Below are 15,558 nucleotides of genomic sequence, written 5' to 3' on the forward strand. Positions count from 1 at the left end.
GAAACAGGAAAGACACTTCAATTACTACAAGACACCTGGGACAGTGGGCAATGGATAACGCGTCTGACTATGGATCTGAAGATTGTAGGTTCGACTCCAACCTGGCTCGCTTAAATTGCCGTGATCGTATAGTGGTTAGTACTCTGCGTTGTGGCCCCAGCAACCCTGGTTCGAATCCGGGTCACGGCATTTTGATTTTGTTTCTCAATCATCCATTTTTTCACAATACTGAATCTTAAGAAAATTTCAGAAAGTAAGCAGATTCTTTGAAGGTGCTTGCACTATTTGTGTTTAATGCTTATTATAAAGCTATCTTAACATGCTTTGAATAATTTAATTGTGAATTATTTTACTAAAGGACTGGGAATTTGACATAAGTTCTGGAATTCAGGAAAGAAGAATGTTTGGGCTCTGTCTGAGTAAGTTCATCACATTTTTGAAATATCTTTTAGCAGTCACAATTATTATTTTACCTAAAACGTTTTTGGGAAACAATCCCTGCAGATAGTGTACAGTCAATTTCCAAAATGTGATTCTGTATACACTTCAATAACCATAAAACTCTGAAAATAGGCTCAAAAACAGGAAAGACACTTCAATTTCTACAAATCACTTGGGCCAGTGGCGCAATGGATAACGCGTCTGACTACGGATCAGAAGATTGTAGGTTCGACTCCTACCTGGCTCGCTTATATTGCCTTGATCGTATAGTAGTTAGTACTCTGAGTTGTGGCCGCAGCAATCCCGGTTCGAAAACAGGTCATGGCATTTTGATTTTGTTTCTCAATCATCCATTTTTTCACAATACTGAATCTTAAGAAAATTTCAGAAAGTAAGCAGATTCTTTGAAGGTGCTTGCACTATTTGTGTTTAATGCTTATTATAAAGCTATCTTAACATGCTTTGAATAATTTAATTGTGAATTATTTTAATAAAGGACTGGGAATTTGACATAAATTCTGGAATTCAGGAAAGAAGAATGTTTGGGCTCTGTCTGAGTAAGTTCATTACAGTTTTGAAAGATCTTTTAGCAGTCACAAGGATTATTGTACCTAAAACATTTTTGGGAAACAATCCCTGCAGATAGTGTACATTCAATTTCCAAAATGTGATTCTGTATATACTACAATAACCATAAAACTCCAAAACTGGCTCAAAAACTGGAAAGACACTTCAATTACTACAAGACACCCGGGACAGTGGGCAATGGATAACGTGTGTGACTATGGATCTGTAGATTGTAGGTTCGACTCTTACCTGGCTTGCTTAAATTGCCGTGATCGTATAGTGGTTAGTACTCTGCGTTGTGGCCGCAGCAACCCCGGTTCGAATCCGGGTCACGGCATTTTGATTTTGTTTCTCAATCATCCATTTTTTCACAATACTGAATCTTAAGAAAATTTCAGAAAGTAAGCAGATTCTTTGAAGGTGCTTACACTATTTGTGTTTAATGCTTATTATAAAGCTATCTTAACATGCTTTGAATAATTTAATTGTGAATTATTGTACTAAAGTACTGGGAATTTGACATAAATTCTAGAATTCAGGAAAGAAGAATGTTTGGGCTTCCTTCTGAGTAAGTTCATCACATTTTTGAAATATCATTTAGCAGTCACAATTATTATTTTACCTAAAACGTTTTTGGGAAACAATCCCTGCAGATAGTTTACAGTCAATTTCCAAAATGTGATTCTGTATACACTTCAATAACCATAAAACTCTGAAAATAGGCTCAAAAACAGGAAAGACACTTCAATTACTACAAAACATGTGGGCCAGTGGCGCAATGGGTAACGCATCTGACTACGGATCAGAAGATTGTAGGTTCGACTCCTACCTGGCTCGCTTATATTTCCTTGATCGTATAGCGGTTAGTACTCTGTGTTGTGGCTGCAGCAACCCCGGTTTGAAAACAGGTCACGGCATTTTGATTTTGTTTCTCAATCATCCATTTTTTCACAATACTGAATCTTAAGAAAATTTCAGAAAGTAAGCAGATTCTTTGAAGGTGCTTGCACTATTTGTGTTTAATGCTTATTATAAAGCTATCTTAACATGCTTTGAATAATTTAATTGTGAATTATTTTAATAAAGGACTGGGAATTTGACATAAATTCTGGAATTCAGGAAAGAAGAATGTTTGGGCTCTGTCTGAGTAAGTTCATTACATTTTTGAAAGATCTTTTAGCAGTCACAAGGATTATTGTACCTAAAACATTTTTGGGAAACAATCCCTGCAGAGAGTGTACAGTCAATTTCCAAAATGTGATTCTGTATATACTTCAATAACCATAAAACTCTGAAAACAGGCTCAAAAACAGGAAAGACACTTCAATTACTCCAAGACAACTGGGCCGGTGGCGCAATGGATAACGCGTCTGACTACGGATCAGAAGATTGTTGGTTCAATTCTTACCTGGCTCGCTTATATTTCCATGATTATACAGTGGTTAGTACTCTGCATTGTGGCCGCAGCAACCACGGTTCAAAAGTGGGTCACTTCAATTACTACAGGGCACCTGGGCCAGTGGCGCAATGGATAACGCGTCTGACTACGGATCAGAAAATTGTAGGTTAGACTCCTACCTAGTTCACTTAAATTGTCATGATTGTATAGAGGTTAGTACTCTGCGTTGTGGCCGCAGTAACCCCGGTTTGAATCCGGGTCGCCGCATTTTGATTTTGTTTCTCTATCATCCATTTTTTCACAATACTGAATCTTGAGAAAATTTCAGAAAATAAGCAGATTCTTTGAAGGTGCTTGCACTATTTGTGTTTAATGCTTATTATTAAGCTATCTTAACATGCTTTGAATAATTTAATTGTGAATTATTGTACTAAAGGACTGGGAATTTGACTTAAATTCTGGAATTCAGGAAAGAAGAATGTATGGGCTCTGTCTGAGTAAGTTCATTACATTTTTGAAAGATCTTTTAGCATTCACAAGGATTATTGTACCTAAAACGTTTTTGGGAAACAATCACTGCAGATAGTGTACAATCAATTTCCAAAATGTGATTCTGTATATACTTCAATAACCATAAAACTCTAAAACAGGCTCAAAAACAGGAACGACACTTCAATTATTACAGGGCACCTGGGCCAGTGGCGCAATGGATAATATGTCTGACTATGGATCATAAGTTTGTAGGTTCAACTTCTACCTGGCTCGCTTATATTTCCATGATCGTATAGTGGTTAGTACTCTGCGTTGTGGCCGCAGCAACCCCGGTTCGAAAACAGGTCACAGCATTTTAATTTTGTTTCACAATCATGCATTTTTTCACAATACTGAATCTTAAGAAAATTTCAGAAAGTAAGCAGATTCTTTGAAGGTGCTTGCACTATTTGTGTTTAATGCTTAATATAAAGCTATCTTAACATGCTTTGAATAATTTAATTGTGAATTATTTTACTAAAGGACTAGGAATTTGACATAAATTCTGGAATTCAGGAAAGAAGAATGATTGGGCTCTGTCTGAGTAAGTTCATTAAATTTTTGAAAGATCTTTTAGGAGTCACAAGGATTATTGTACCTAAAACGTTTTTGGGAAACAATCCCTGCAGATAGTGTACAGTCAATTTCCAAAATGTGATTCTATATATACTTCAATAACCATAAAACTCTGAAAACTGGCTCAGAAACAGGAAAGACACTTCAATTACTACAAGACACCTGGGACAGTGGGCAAAGGATAACGTGTCTGACTATGGATCTGATGATTGTAGATTCACCTCCTACCAGGCTCGCTTAAATTGCCGTGATCGTATAGTGGTTAGTACTCTGCGTTGTGGCTGCAGCAACCCAGGTTCGAAAACGGGTCACAGCATTTTGATTTTGTTTCACAATCATCCATTTTTTCACAATACTGAATCTTAAGAAAATTTCAGAAAGTAAGCAGATTCTTTGAAGGTGCTTGCACTATTTGTGTTTAATGCTTATTATAAAGCTATCTTAACATGCTTTGAATAATTTAATTGTGAATTATTGTACTAAAGGACTGGGAATTTGACATTAATTCTGGAATTCAGGAAAGAAGAATGTTTGGGCTCTGTCTGAGTAAGTTCATCACATTTTTTAAAGATCTTTTAGCAGTCACAAGGATTATTTTACCTAAAACGTTTTTGGGAAACAATCCCTGCAGATAGTGTAGAGTCAATTTCCAAAATGTGATTCTGTATATACTTCAATAACCATAAAATTCTGAAAACAGGCTCAAAAACAGGAAAGACACTTCAATTACTACAAGACACCGGGGACAGTGGGCAATGGATAACGTGTCTGACTATGGATCTGTAAATTGTAGGTTCGACTCCTACCTGGCTCGCTTAAATTGCCATGATCGTATAGTGGTTAGTTCTCTGCGTTGTGGCCGCAGCAACCCCGGTTCGAATCCGGGTCACGGCATTTTGATTTTGTTTCTCAATCATCCATTTTTTCACAATACTGAATCTTAAGAAAATTTCAGAAAGTAAGCAGATTCTTTGAAGGTGCTTGCACTATTTGTGTTTAATGCTTATTATAAAGCTATCTTAACATGCTTTGAATAATTTAATTGTGAATTATTGTACTAAAGGACTGGGAATTTGACATAAATTCTGGAATTCAGGAAAGAAGAATGTTTGGGCTCTGTCTGAGTAAGTTCATTACATTTTTGAAAGATCTTTTAGCAGCCACAAGGATTATTGTACCTAAAACGTTTTTGGGAAACAATCCCTGCAGATAGTGTACAGTCAATTTCCAAAATGTGATTCTGTATATACTTCAATAACCATAAAACTCTGAAAAAAGGCTCAAAAACAGGAAAGACACTTCAATTACTACAAAACACGTGGGCCAGTGGCGAAATGGATAATGCGTCTGACTACGGATCAGAAGATTGTAGGTTCGACTCCTACCTGGCTTGCTTAAATTGCCGTGATCGTATAGTGGTTAGTACTCTGCGCTGTGGCCGTATCAACCCCGGTTCGAATCCGGGTCACAGCATTTTGATTTTGTTTCTCAATCATCCATTTTTTCACAATACTGAATCTTAAGAAAATTTCAGAAAGTAAGCAGATTCTTTGAAGGTGCTTGCACTATTTGTGTTTAATGCTTATTATAAAGCTATCTTAACATGCTTTGAATAATTTAATTGTGAATTATTGTACTTAAGTACTGTGAATTTGACATAAATTCTAGAATTCAGGAAATAAGAATGTTTGGGCTTCCTTCTGAGTAAGTTCATCACATTTTTGAAATATCTTTTAGCAGTCACAATTATTATTTTACCTAAAACGTTTTTGGGAAACAATCCCTGCAGATAGTCTACAGTCAATTTCCAAAATGTGATTCTGTATATACTTCAATAACCATAAAACTCTGAAAATAGGCTCAAAAACAGGAAAGACACTTCAATTACTACAAAACACGTGGGCCAGTGGCGCAATGGATAAAGCGTCTGACTATGGATCAGAAGATTGTAGGTTCGACTCCTACCTGGCTCGCTTATATTGCCGTGATCGTATAGTGGTTAGTACTCTGTGTTGTGGCCGCAGCAACCCCGGTTCGAAAACAGGTCAAGGCATTTTGATTTTGTTTCTCAATCATCCATTTTTTCACAATACTGAATCTTAAGAAAATTTCAGAAAGTAAGCAGATTCTTTGAAGGTGCTTGCACTATTTGTGTTTAATGCTTATTATAAAGCTATCTTAACATGCTTTGAATAATTTAATTGTGAATTATTGTACTAAAGTACTTGGAATTTGACATAAATTCTAGAATTCAGAAAAGAAGAATGTTTGTGCTCTGTCAGAGTAAGTTCATCACATTTTTTAAAGATCTTTTAGCAGTCACAAGGATTATTTTACCTAAAACGTTTTTGGGAAACAATCCCTGCAGATAGTGTACAGTCAATTTCCAAAATGTGATTCTGTATATACTTCAATAACCATAAAATTCTGAAAACAGGCTCAAAAACAGGAAAGACACTTCAATTACTACAAGACACCCGGGACAGTGGGCAATGGATAACGTGTCTGACTATGGATCTGTAGATTGTAGGTTCTACTCCTACCTGGCTCACTTAAATTGCCGTGATCATATAGTGGTTAGTACCCTGCGTTGTGGCCGCAGCAACCCCGGTTCGAATCCGGGTCACGGCATTTTGATTTTGTTTCTCAATCATCCATTTTTTCACAATACTGAATCTTAAGAAAATTTCAGAAAGTAAGCAGATTCTTTGAAGGTGCTTGCACTATTTATGTTTAATGCTTATTATAAAGCTATCTTAACATGCTTTGAATAATTTAATTGTGAATTATTTTACTAAAGGACTAGGAATTTGACATAAATTCTGGAATTCAGGAAAGAAGAATGTTTGGGCTCTGTCTGAGTAAGTTCATCACATTTTTTAAAGATCTTTTAGCAGTCACAAGGATTATTTTACCTAAAACGTTTTTGGGAAACAATCCCTGCAGATAGTGTACAGTCAATTACCAAAATGTGATTCTGTATATACTTCAATAACCATAAAACTCTGAAAAAAGTCTCAAAAACAGGAAAGACACTTCAATTACTACAAAACACGTGGACCAGTGGCGCAATGGATAACGCTTCTGACTACGGATCAGAAGATTGTAGGTTCGACTCCTACCTGGCTCGCTTATATTGCCTTGATCGCATAGTGGTTAGTACTCTGCATTGTGGCCGCAGAAACCCCGGTTCGAAAACAGGTCACGGCATTTTGATTTTGTTTCTCAACCATCCATTTTTTCACAATACTGAATTTTAAGAAAATTTCAGAAAGTAAGCAGATTCTTTGAAGGTGCTTGCACTATTTGTGTTTAATGCTTATTATAAAGCTATCTTAACATGCTTTGAATAATTTAATTGTGAATTATTGTACTAAAGTACTGGGAATTTGACATAAATTCTAGAATTCAGGAAAGAAGAATGTTTGGGCTCTGTCAGAGTAAGTTCATCACATTTTTTAAAGATCTTTTAGCAGTCACAAGGATTATTTTACCTAAAACGTTTTTGGGAAACAATCCCTGCAGATAGTGTACAGTCAATTTCCAAAATGTGATTCTGTATATACTTCAATAACCATAAAACTCTGAAAAAAGGCTCAAAAACAGGAAAGACACTTCAATTGCTACAAAACACGTGGGCCAGTGGTGCAATGGATAACGTGTCTGATTATGCATCATAAGTTTGTAGGTTCGACTCCTACCTGGCTCGCTTAAATTGCCGTGATCGTATAGTGGTTAGTACTCTGCATTGTTGCCGCAGCAACCCTGGTTCGAATCCGGGTCACGGCATTTTGATTTTGTTTCTCAATCATCCATTTTTTCACAATACTGAATCTTAAGAAAATTTCAGAAAGTAAGCAGATTCTTTGAAGGTGCTTGCACTATTTGTGTTTAATGCTTATTATAAAGCTATCTTAACATGCTTTGAATAATTTAATTGTGAATTATTGTACTAAAGTACTTGGAATTTGACATAAATTCTAGAATTCAGAAAAGAAGAATGTTTGGGCTCTGTCAGAGTAAGTTCATCACATTTTTTAAAGATCTTTTAGCAGTCACAAGGATTATTTTACCTAAAACGTTTTTGGGAAACAATCCCTGCAGATAGTGTACAGTCAATTTCCAAAATGTGATTCTGTATATACTTCAATAACCATAAAATTCTGAAAACAGGCTCAAAAACAGGAAAGACACTTCAATTACTACAAGACACCCGGGACAGTGGGCATTGGATAATGTGTCTGACTATGGATCTGTAGATTGTAGGTTCTACTCCTACCTGGCTCACTTAAATTGCCGTGATCATTTAGTGGTTAGTACTCTGCGTTGTGGCCGCAGCAACCCCGGTTCGAATCCGGGTCACGGCATTTTGATTTTGTTTCTCAATCATCCATTTTTTCACAATACTGAATCTTAAGAAAATTTCAGAAAGTAAGCAGATTCTTTGAAGGTGCTTGCACTATTTGTGTTTAATGCTTATTATAAAGCTATCTTAACATGCTTTGAATAATTTAATTGTGAATTATTGTACTAAAGTACTGGGAATTTGACATAAATTCTAGAATTCAGGAAAGAAGAATGTTTGGGCTTCCTTCTGAGTAAGTTCATCACATTTTTGAAATATCTTTTAGCAGTCACAATTATTATTTTACCTAAATCGTTTTTGGGAAACAATCCCTGCAGATAGTGTACAGTCAATTTCCAAAATGTGATTCTGTATATACTTCAATAACCATAAAACTCTGAAAATAGGCTCAAAAACAGGAAAGACACTTCAATTACTACAAAACACGTGGGCCAGTGGTGCAATGGATAACGCATCTGACTACGGATCAGAAGATTGTAGGTTCGACACCTACCTGGCTCGCTTATATTGCCTTGATCACATAGTGGTTAGTACTCTGCATTGTGGCCGTAGCAACCCCGGTTCGAAAACAGGTCACGGCATTTTGATTTTGTTTCTCAATCATCCATTTTTTCACAAAACTCAATCTTAAGAAAATTTCAGAAAGTAAGCAGATTCTTTGAAGGTGCTTGCCCTATTTGTGTTTAATGCTTATTATAAAGCTATCTTAACATGCTTTGAATAATTTAATTGTGAATTATTTTACTAAAGGACTGGGAATTTGACATAAATTCTGGAATTCAGGAAAGAAGAATGTTTGTGCTCTGTCTGAGTAAGTTCATTACATTTTTGAAAGATCTTTTAGCGGTCACAAGGATTATTGTACCTAAAACGTTTTTGGGAATCAATCCCTGCAGATAGTGTACAGTCAATTTCCAAAATGTGATTCTGTATATACTTCAATAACCATAAAACTTTAAAACAGGCTCAAAAACAGGAAAGACACTTTAATTACTACAGGGCACCTGGGCCAGTGGCGCAATGTATAACGTGTCTGACTATGGATCATAAGTTTGTAGGTTCGACTCCTACCTGGCTCGCTTACATTGCCATGATCGTATAGTGGTTAGTACTCTGCGTTGTGGCCGCAGCAACCCCGGTTCGAATCCGGGTCACGGCATTTTGATTTTGTTTCTCAATCATCCATTTTTTCACAATACTGAATCTTAAGAAAATTTCAGAAAGTAAGCAGATTCTTTGAAGGTGCTTGCACTATTTGTGTTTAATGCTTATTATAAAGCTATCTTAACATGCTTTGAATAATTTAATTGTGAATTATTGTACTAAAGTACTTGGAATTTTTGACATAAATTCTAGAATTCAGGAAAGAAGAATGTTTGGGCTTCCTTCTGAGTGAGTTCATCACATTTTTGAAATATCTTTTAGCAGTCACAATTATTATTTTACCTAAAACGTTTTTGGGAAACAATCCCTGCAGATAGTGTACAGTCAATTTCCAAAATGTGATTCTGTATACACTTCAATAACCATAAAACTCTGAAAATAGGCTCAAAAACAGGAAAGACACTTCAATTTCTACAAATCACTTGGGCCAGTGGCGCAATGGATAACGCGTCTGACTATGGATCAGAAGATTGTAGGTTCGACTCCTACCTGGCTCGCTTATATTGACTTGATCGTATAGTGGTTAGTACTCTGAGTTGTGGCCGCAGCAACCCCGGTTCGAAAACAGGTCACGGCATTTTGATTTTGTTTCTCAATCATCCATTTTTTCACAAAACTGAATCTTAAGAAAATTTCAGAAAGTAAGCAGATTCTTTGAAGGTGCTTGCACTATTTGTGTTTAATGCTTATTATAAAGCTATCTTAACATGCTTTGAATAATTTAATTGTGAATTATTTTAATAAAGGACTGGGAATTTGACATAAATTCTGGAATTCAGGAAAGAAGAATGTTTGGGCTCTGTCTGAGTAAGTTCATTACAGTTTTGAAAGATCTTTTAGCAGTCACAAGGATTATTTTACCTAAAACATTTTTGGGAAACAATCCCTGCAGATAGTGTACAGTCAATTTCCAAAATGTGATTCTGTATATACTTCAATAACCATAAAACTCTGAAAACAGGCTCAAAAACAGGAAAGACACTTCAATTACTACAAGGCAACTGGGCCGGTGGCGCAATGGATAACGCGTCTGACTACGGATCAGAAGATTGTTGGTTCAATTCCTACCTGGCTCGCTTATATTTCCATGATTGTACAGTGGTTAGTACTCTGCGTTGTGGCCGCAGCAACCACGGTTCGAAAATGGGTCTTGGCATTATGATTTTGGTTCTCAATCATCCATTTTTTCACAATACTGAATCTTAAGAAAATTTCAGAAAGTAAGAAGATTCTTTGAAGGTGCTTGCACTATTTGTTTTTAATGCTTATTATAAAGCTTTCTTAACATGCTTTGAATAATTTAATTGTGAATTATTGTACTAAAGGACTGGGAATTTGACATAAATTCTGGAATTCAGTAAAGAAGAATGTTTGGGCTCTGTCTGAGTAAGTTCATCACATTTTTTAAAGATCTTTTAGCAGTCACAAGGATTATTTTACCTAAAACATTTTAGGGAAACAATCCCTGCAGATAGTGTACAGTCAATTTCCAAAATGTGATTCTGTATATACTTCAATCACCATAATACTCTGAAAATAGGCTCAAAAACAGGAAAGACACTTCAATTACTACAAAGCACGTGGGCCAGTGGCGCAATGGATAACGCATCTGACTACGGATCAGAAGATTGTAGGTTCGACTACTACCTGGCTCGCTTATATTGCCATGATCGTATAGTGGTTAGTACTCTGCATTGTGGCCGCAGAAACCCTGGTTCGAAAACAGGTCACGGCATTTTGATTTTGTTTCTCAACCATCCATTTTTTCACAATACTGAATTTTAAGAAAATTTCAGAAAGTAAGCAGATTCTTTGAAGGTGCTTGCACTATTTGTGTTTAATGCTTATTATAAAGCTATCTTAACATGCTTTGAATAATTTAATTGTGAATTATTGTACTAAAGTACTGGGAATTTGACATAAATTCTAGAATTCAGGAAAGAAGAATGTTTGGGCTCTGTCAGAGTAAGTTCATCACATTTTTTAAAGATCTTTTAGCAGTCACAAGGATTATTTTACCTAAAACGTTTTTGGGAAACAATCCCTGCAGATAGTGTACAGTCAATTTCCAAAATGTGATTCTGTATATACTTCAATAACCATAAAACTCTGAAAAAAGGCTCAAAAACAGGAAAGACACTTCAATTGCTACAAAACACGTGGGCCAGTGGTGCAATGGATAACGTGTCTGATTATGCATCATAAGTTTGTAGGTTCGACTCCTACCTGGCTCGCTTAAATTGCCGTGATCGTATAGTGGTTAGTACTCTGCATTGTTGCCGCAGCAACCCTGGTTCGAATCCGGGTCACGGCATTTTGATTTTGTTTCTCAATCATCCATTTTTTCACAATACTGAATCTTAAGAAAATTTCAGAAAGTAAGCAGATTCTTTGAAGGTGCTTGCACTATTTGTGTTTAATGCTTATTATAAAGCTATCTTAACATGCTTTGAATAATTTAATTGTGAATTATTGTACTAAAGTACTTGGAATTTGACATAAATTCTAGAATTCAGAAAAGAAGAATGTTTGGGCTCTGTCAGAGTAAGTTCATCACATTTTTTAAAGATCTTTTAGCAGTCACAAGGATTATTTTACCTAAAACGTTTTTGGGAAACAATCCCTGCAGATAATGTACAGTCAATTTCCAAAATGTGATTCTGTATATACTTCAATAACCATAAAATTCTGAAAACAGGCTCAAAAACAGGAAAGACACTTCAATTACTACAAGACACCCGGGACAGTGGGCATTGGATAATGTGTCTGACTATGGATCTGTAGATTGTAGGTTCTACTCCTACCTGGCTCACTTAAATTGCCGTGATCATTTAGTGGTTAGTACTCTGCGTTGTGGCCGCAGCAACCCCGGTTCGAATCCGGGTCACGGCATTTTGATTTTGTTTCTCAATCATCCATTTTTTCACAATACTGAATCTTAAGAAAATTTCAGAAAGTAAGCAGATTCTTTGAAGGTGCTTGCACTATTTGTGTTTAATGCTTATTATAAAGCTATCTTAACATGCTTTGAATAATTTAATTGTGAATTATTGTACTAAAGTACTGGGAATTTGACATAAATTCTAGAATTCAGGAAAGAAGAATGTTTGGGCTTCCTTCTGAGTAAGTTCATCACATTTTTGAAATATCTTTTAGCAGTCACAATTATTATTTTACCTAAATCGTTTTTGGGAAACAATCCCTGCAGATAGTGTACAGTCAATTTCCAAAATGTGATTCTGTATATACTTCAATAACCATAAAACTCTGAAAATAGGCTCAAAAACAGGAAAGACACTTCAATTACTACAAAACACGTGGGCCAGTGGTGCAATGGATAACGCATCTGACTACGGATCAGAAGATTGTAGGTTCGACACCTACCTGGCTCGCTTATATTGCCTTGATCACATAGTGGTTAGTACTCTGCATTGTGGCCGTAGCAACCCCGGTTCGAAAACAGGTCACGGCATTTTGATTTTGTTTCTCAATCATCCATTTTTTCACAAAACTCAATCTTAAGAAAATTTCAGAAAGTAAGCAGATTCTTTGAAGGTGCTTGCCCTATTTGTGTTTAATGCTTATTATAAAGCTATCTTAACATGCTTTGAATAATTTAATTGTGAATTATTTTACTAAAGGACTGGGAATTTGACATAAATTCTGGAATTCAGGAAAGAAGAATGTTTGTGCTCTGTCTGAGTAAGTTCATTACATTTTTGAAAGATCTTTTAGCGGTCACAAGGATTATTGTACCTAAAACGTTTTTGGGAATCAATCCCTGCAGATAGTGTACAGTCAATTTCCAAAATGTGATTCTGTATATACTTCAATAACCATAAAACTTTAAAACAGGCTCAAAAACAGGAAAGACACTTTAATTACTACAGGGCACCTGGGCCAGTGGCGCAATGTATAACGTGTCTGACTATGGATCATAAGTTTGTAGGTTCGACTCCTACCTGGCTCGCTTACATTGCCATGATCGTATAGTGGTTAGTACTGTGCGTTGTGGCCGCAGCAACCCCGGTTCGAATCCGGGTCACGGCATTTTGATTTTGTTTCTCAATCATCCATTTTTTCACAATACTGAATCTTAAGAAAATTTCAGAAAGTAAGCAGATTCTTTGAAGGTGCTTGCACTATTTGTGTTTAATGCTTATTATAAAGCTATCTTAACATGCTTTGAATAATTTAATTGTGAATTATTGTACTAAAGTACTTGGAATTTTTGACATAAATTCTAGAATTCAGGAAAGAAGAATGTTTGGGCTTCCTTCTGAGTGAGTTCATCACATTTTTGAAATATCTTTTAGCAGTCACAATTATTATTTTACCTAAAACGTTTTTGGGAAACAATCCCTGCAGATAGTGTACAGTCAATTTCCAAAATGTGATTCTGTATACACTTCAATAACCATAAAACTCTGAAAATAGGCTCAAAAACAGGAAAGACACTTCAATTTCTACAAATCACTTGGGCCAGTGGCGCAATGGATAACGCGTCTGACTACGGATCAGAAGATTGTAGGTTCGACTCCTACCTGGCTCGCTTATATTGACTTGATCGTATAGTGGTTAGTACTCTGAGTTGTGGCCGCAGCAACCCCGGTTCGAAAACAGGTCACGGCATTTTGATTTTGTTTCTCAATCATCCATTTTTTCACAAAACTGAATCTTAAGAAAATTTCAGAAAGTAAGCAGATTCTTTGAAGGTGCTTGCACTATTTGTGTTTAATGCTTATTATAAAGCTATCTTAACATGCTTTGAATAATTTAATTGTGAATTATTTTAATAAAGGACTGGGAATTTGACATAAATTCTGGAATTCAGGAAAGAAGAATGTTTGGGCTCTGTCTGAGTAAGTTCATTACAGTTTTGAAAGATCTTTTAGCAGTCACAAGGATTATTTTACCTAAAACATTTTTGGGAAACAATCCCTGCAGATAGTGTACAGTCAATTTCCAAAATGTGATTCTGTATATACTTCAATAACCATAAAACTCTGAAAACAGGCTCAAAAACAGGAAAGACACTTCAATTACTACAAGGCAACTGGGCCGGTGGCGCAATGGATAACGCGTCTGACTACGGATCAGAAGATTGTTGGTTCAATTCCTACCTGGCTCGCTTATATTTCCATGATTGTACAGTGGTTAGTACTCTGCGTTGTGGCCGCAGCAACCACGGTTCGAAAATGGGTCTTGGCATTATGATTTTGGTTCTCAATCATCCATTTTTTCACAATACTGAATCTTAAGAAAATTTCAGAAAGTAAGAAGATTCTTTGAAGGTGCTTGCACTATTTGTTTTTAATGCTTATTATAAAGCTTTCTTAACATGCTTTGAATAATTTAATTGTGAATTATTGTACTAAAGGACTGGGAATTTGACATAAATTCTGGAATTCAGTAAAGAAGAATGTTTGGGCTCTGTCTGAGTAAGTTCATCACATTTTTTAAAGATCTTTTAGCAGTCACAAGGATTATTTTACCTAAAACATTTTAGGGAAACAATCCCTGCAGATAGTGTACAGTCAATTTCCAAAATGTGATTCTGTATATACTTCAATCACCATAATACTCTGAAAATAGGCTCAAAAACAGGAAAGACACTTCAATTACTACAAAGCACGTGGGCCAGTGGCGCAATGGATAACGCATCTGACTACGGATCAGAAGATTGTAGGTTCGACTACTACCTGGCTCGCTTATATTGCCATGATCGTATAGTGGTTAGTACTCTGAGTTGTGGCCGCAGCAACCCCGGATCGAAAACAGGTCATGGCATTTTGATTTTGTTTCTCAATCATCCATTTTTTCACAATACTGAATCTTAAGAAAATTTCAGAAAGTAGGCAGATTCTTTGAAGGTGCTTGCACTATTTGTGTTTAATGCTTATTATAAAGCTATCTTAACATGCTTTGAATAATTTAATTGTGAATTATTTTACTAAAGGACTGGGAATTTGACATAAATTCTGGAATTCAGGAAAGAAGAATGTTTGGGCTCTGTCTGAGTAAGTTCATTACATTTTTGAAAGATCTTTTAGCAGTCACAAGGATTATTGTACCTAATACATTTTTGGGAATCAATCCCTGCAGATAGTGTACAGTCAATTTCCAAAATGTGATTCTGTATATACTTCAATAACCATAAAACTTTAAAACAGGCCCAAAAACAGGAAAGACACTTCAATTACTACAGGGCACCTGGGCCAGTGGCGCAATGGATAATGTGTCTGACTATGGATCATAAGTTTGTAGGTTCGACTCCTACCTGGCTCGCTTAAATTGCCGTGATAGTATAGTGGTTAGTACTCTGCATTGTGGCCGCAGCAACCCCGGTTCGAATCTGGGTCACGGCATTTTGATTTTGTTTCTCAATCATCCATTTTTTCACAATACTGAATCTTAAGAAAATTTCAGAAAGTAAGCAGATTCTTTGAAGGTGCTTACACTATTTGTGTTTAATGCTTATTATAAAGCTATCTTAACATGCTTTGAATAATTT

The 15,558-nt window shown here is 35.9% G+C and overlaps 10 non-coding genes across 10 annotated transcripts; all 10 read left to right on the forward strand.

Moving 5' to 3' along the window:
- Nucleotides 1-615: 615 nt before the first annotated feature.
- On the forward strand, nucleotides 616-688 carry TRNAR-ACG (transfer RNA arginine (anticodon ACG)). Its single transcript has one exon. It is a non-coding gene; the product is annotated as a tRNA-Arg (tRNA).
- A 585-nt stretch (nucleotides 689-1,273) lies between these two features.
- On the forward strand, nucleotides 1,274-1,345 carry TRNAH-GUG (transfer RNA histidin (anticodon GUG)). The gene has a single exon. It is a non-coding gene; the product is annotated as a tRNA-His (tRNA).
- A 427-nt stretch (nucleotides 1,346-1,772) lies between these two features.
- TRNAR-ACG (transfer RNA arginine (anticodon ACG)) lies at nucleotides 1,773-1,845 on the forward strand. Its single transcript has one exon. It is a non-coding gene; the product is annotated as a tRNA-Arg (tRNA).
- Nucleotides 1,846-5,414: 3,569 nt separating this feature from the next.
- TRNAH-AUG (transfer RNA histidin (anticodon AUG)) lies at nucleotides 5,415-5,487 on the forward strand. The gene has a single exon. It is a non-coding gene; the product is annotated as a tRNA-His (tRNA).
- A 1,084-nt stretch (nucleotides 5,488-6,571) lies between these two features.
- Nucleotides 6,572-6,644, forward strand: TRNAR-ACG (transfer RNA arginine (anticodon ACG)). Its single transcript has one exon. It is a non-coding gene; the product is annotated as a tRNA-Arg (tRNA).
- A 2,323-nt stretch (nucleotides 6,645-8,967) lies between these two features.
- Nucleotides 8,968-9,039, forward strand: TRNAH-GUG (transfer RNA histidin (anticodon GUG)). Its single transcript has one exon. It is a non-coding gene; the product is annotated as a tRNA-His (tRNA).
- Nucleotides 9,040-9,468: 429 nt separating this feature from the next.
- TRNAH-AUG (transfer RNA histidin (anticodon AUG)) lies at nucleotides 9,469-9,541 on the forward strand. Its single transcript has one exon. It is a non-coding gene; the product is annotated as a tRNA-His (tRNA).
- Nucleotides 9,542-10,047: 506 nt separating this feature from the next.
- On the forward strand, nucleotides 10,048-10,120 carry TRNAR-ACG (transfer RNA arginine (anticodon ACG)). Its single transcript has one exon. It is a non-coding gene; the product is annotated as a tRNA-Arg (tRNA).
- A 3,403-nt stretch (nucleotides 10,121-13,523) lies between these two features.
- On the forward strand, nucleotides 13,524-13,596 carry TRNAR-ACG (transfer RNA arginine (anticodon ACG)). The gene has a single exon. It is a non-coding gene; the product is annotated as a tRNA-Arg (tRNA).
- Nucleotides 13,597-14,102: 506 nt separating this feature from the next.
- TRNAR-ACG (transfer RNA arginine (anticodon ACG)) lies at nucleotides 14,103-14,175 on the forward strand. Its single transcript has one exon. It is a non-coding gene; the product is annotated as a tRNA-Arg (tRNA).
- Nucleotides 14,176-15,558: the final 1,383 nt, after the last annotated feature.

This window comes from Taudactylus pleione, unplaced genomic scaffold (genome assembly GCF_031769625.1).
Source record: "Taudactylus pleione unplaced genomic scaffold, aTauple2 ptg000551l, whole genome shotgun sequence".
NCBI lineage: Eukaryota > Metazoa > Chordata > Amphibia > Anura > Myobatrachidae > Taudactylus > Taudactylus pleione.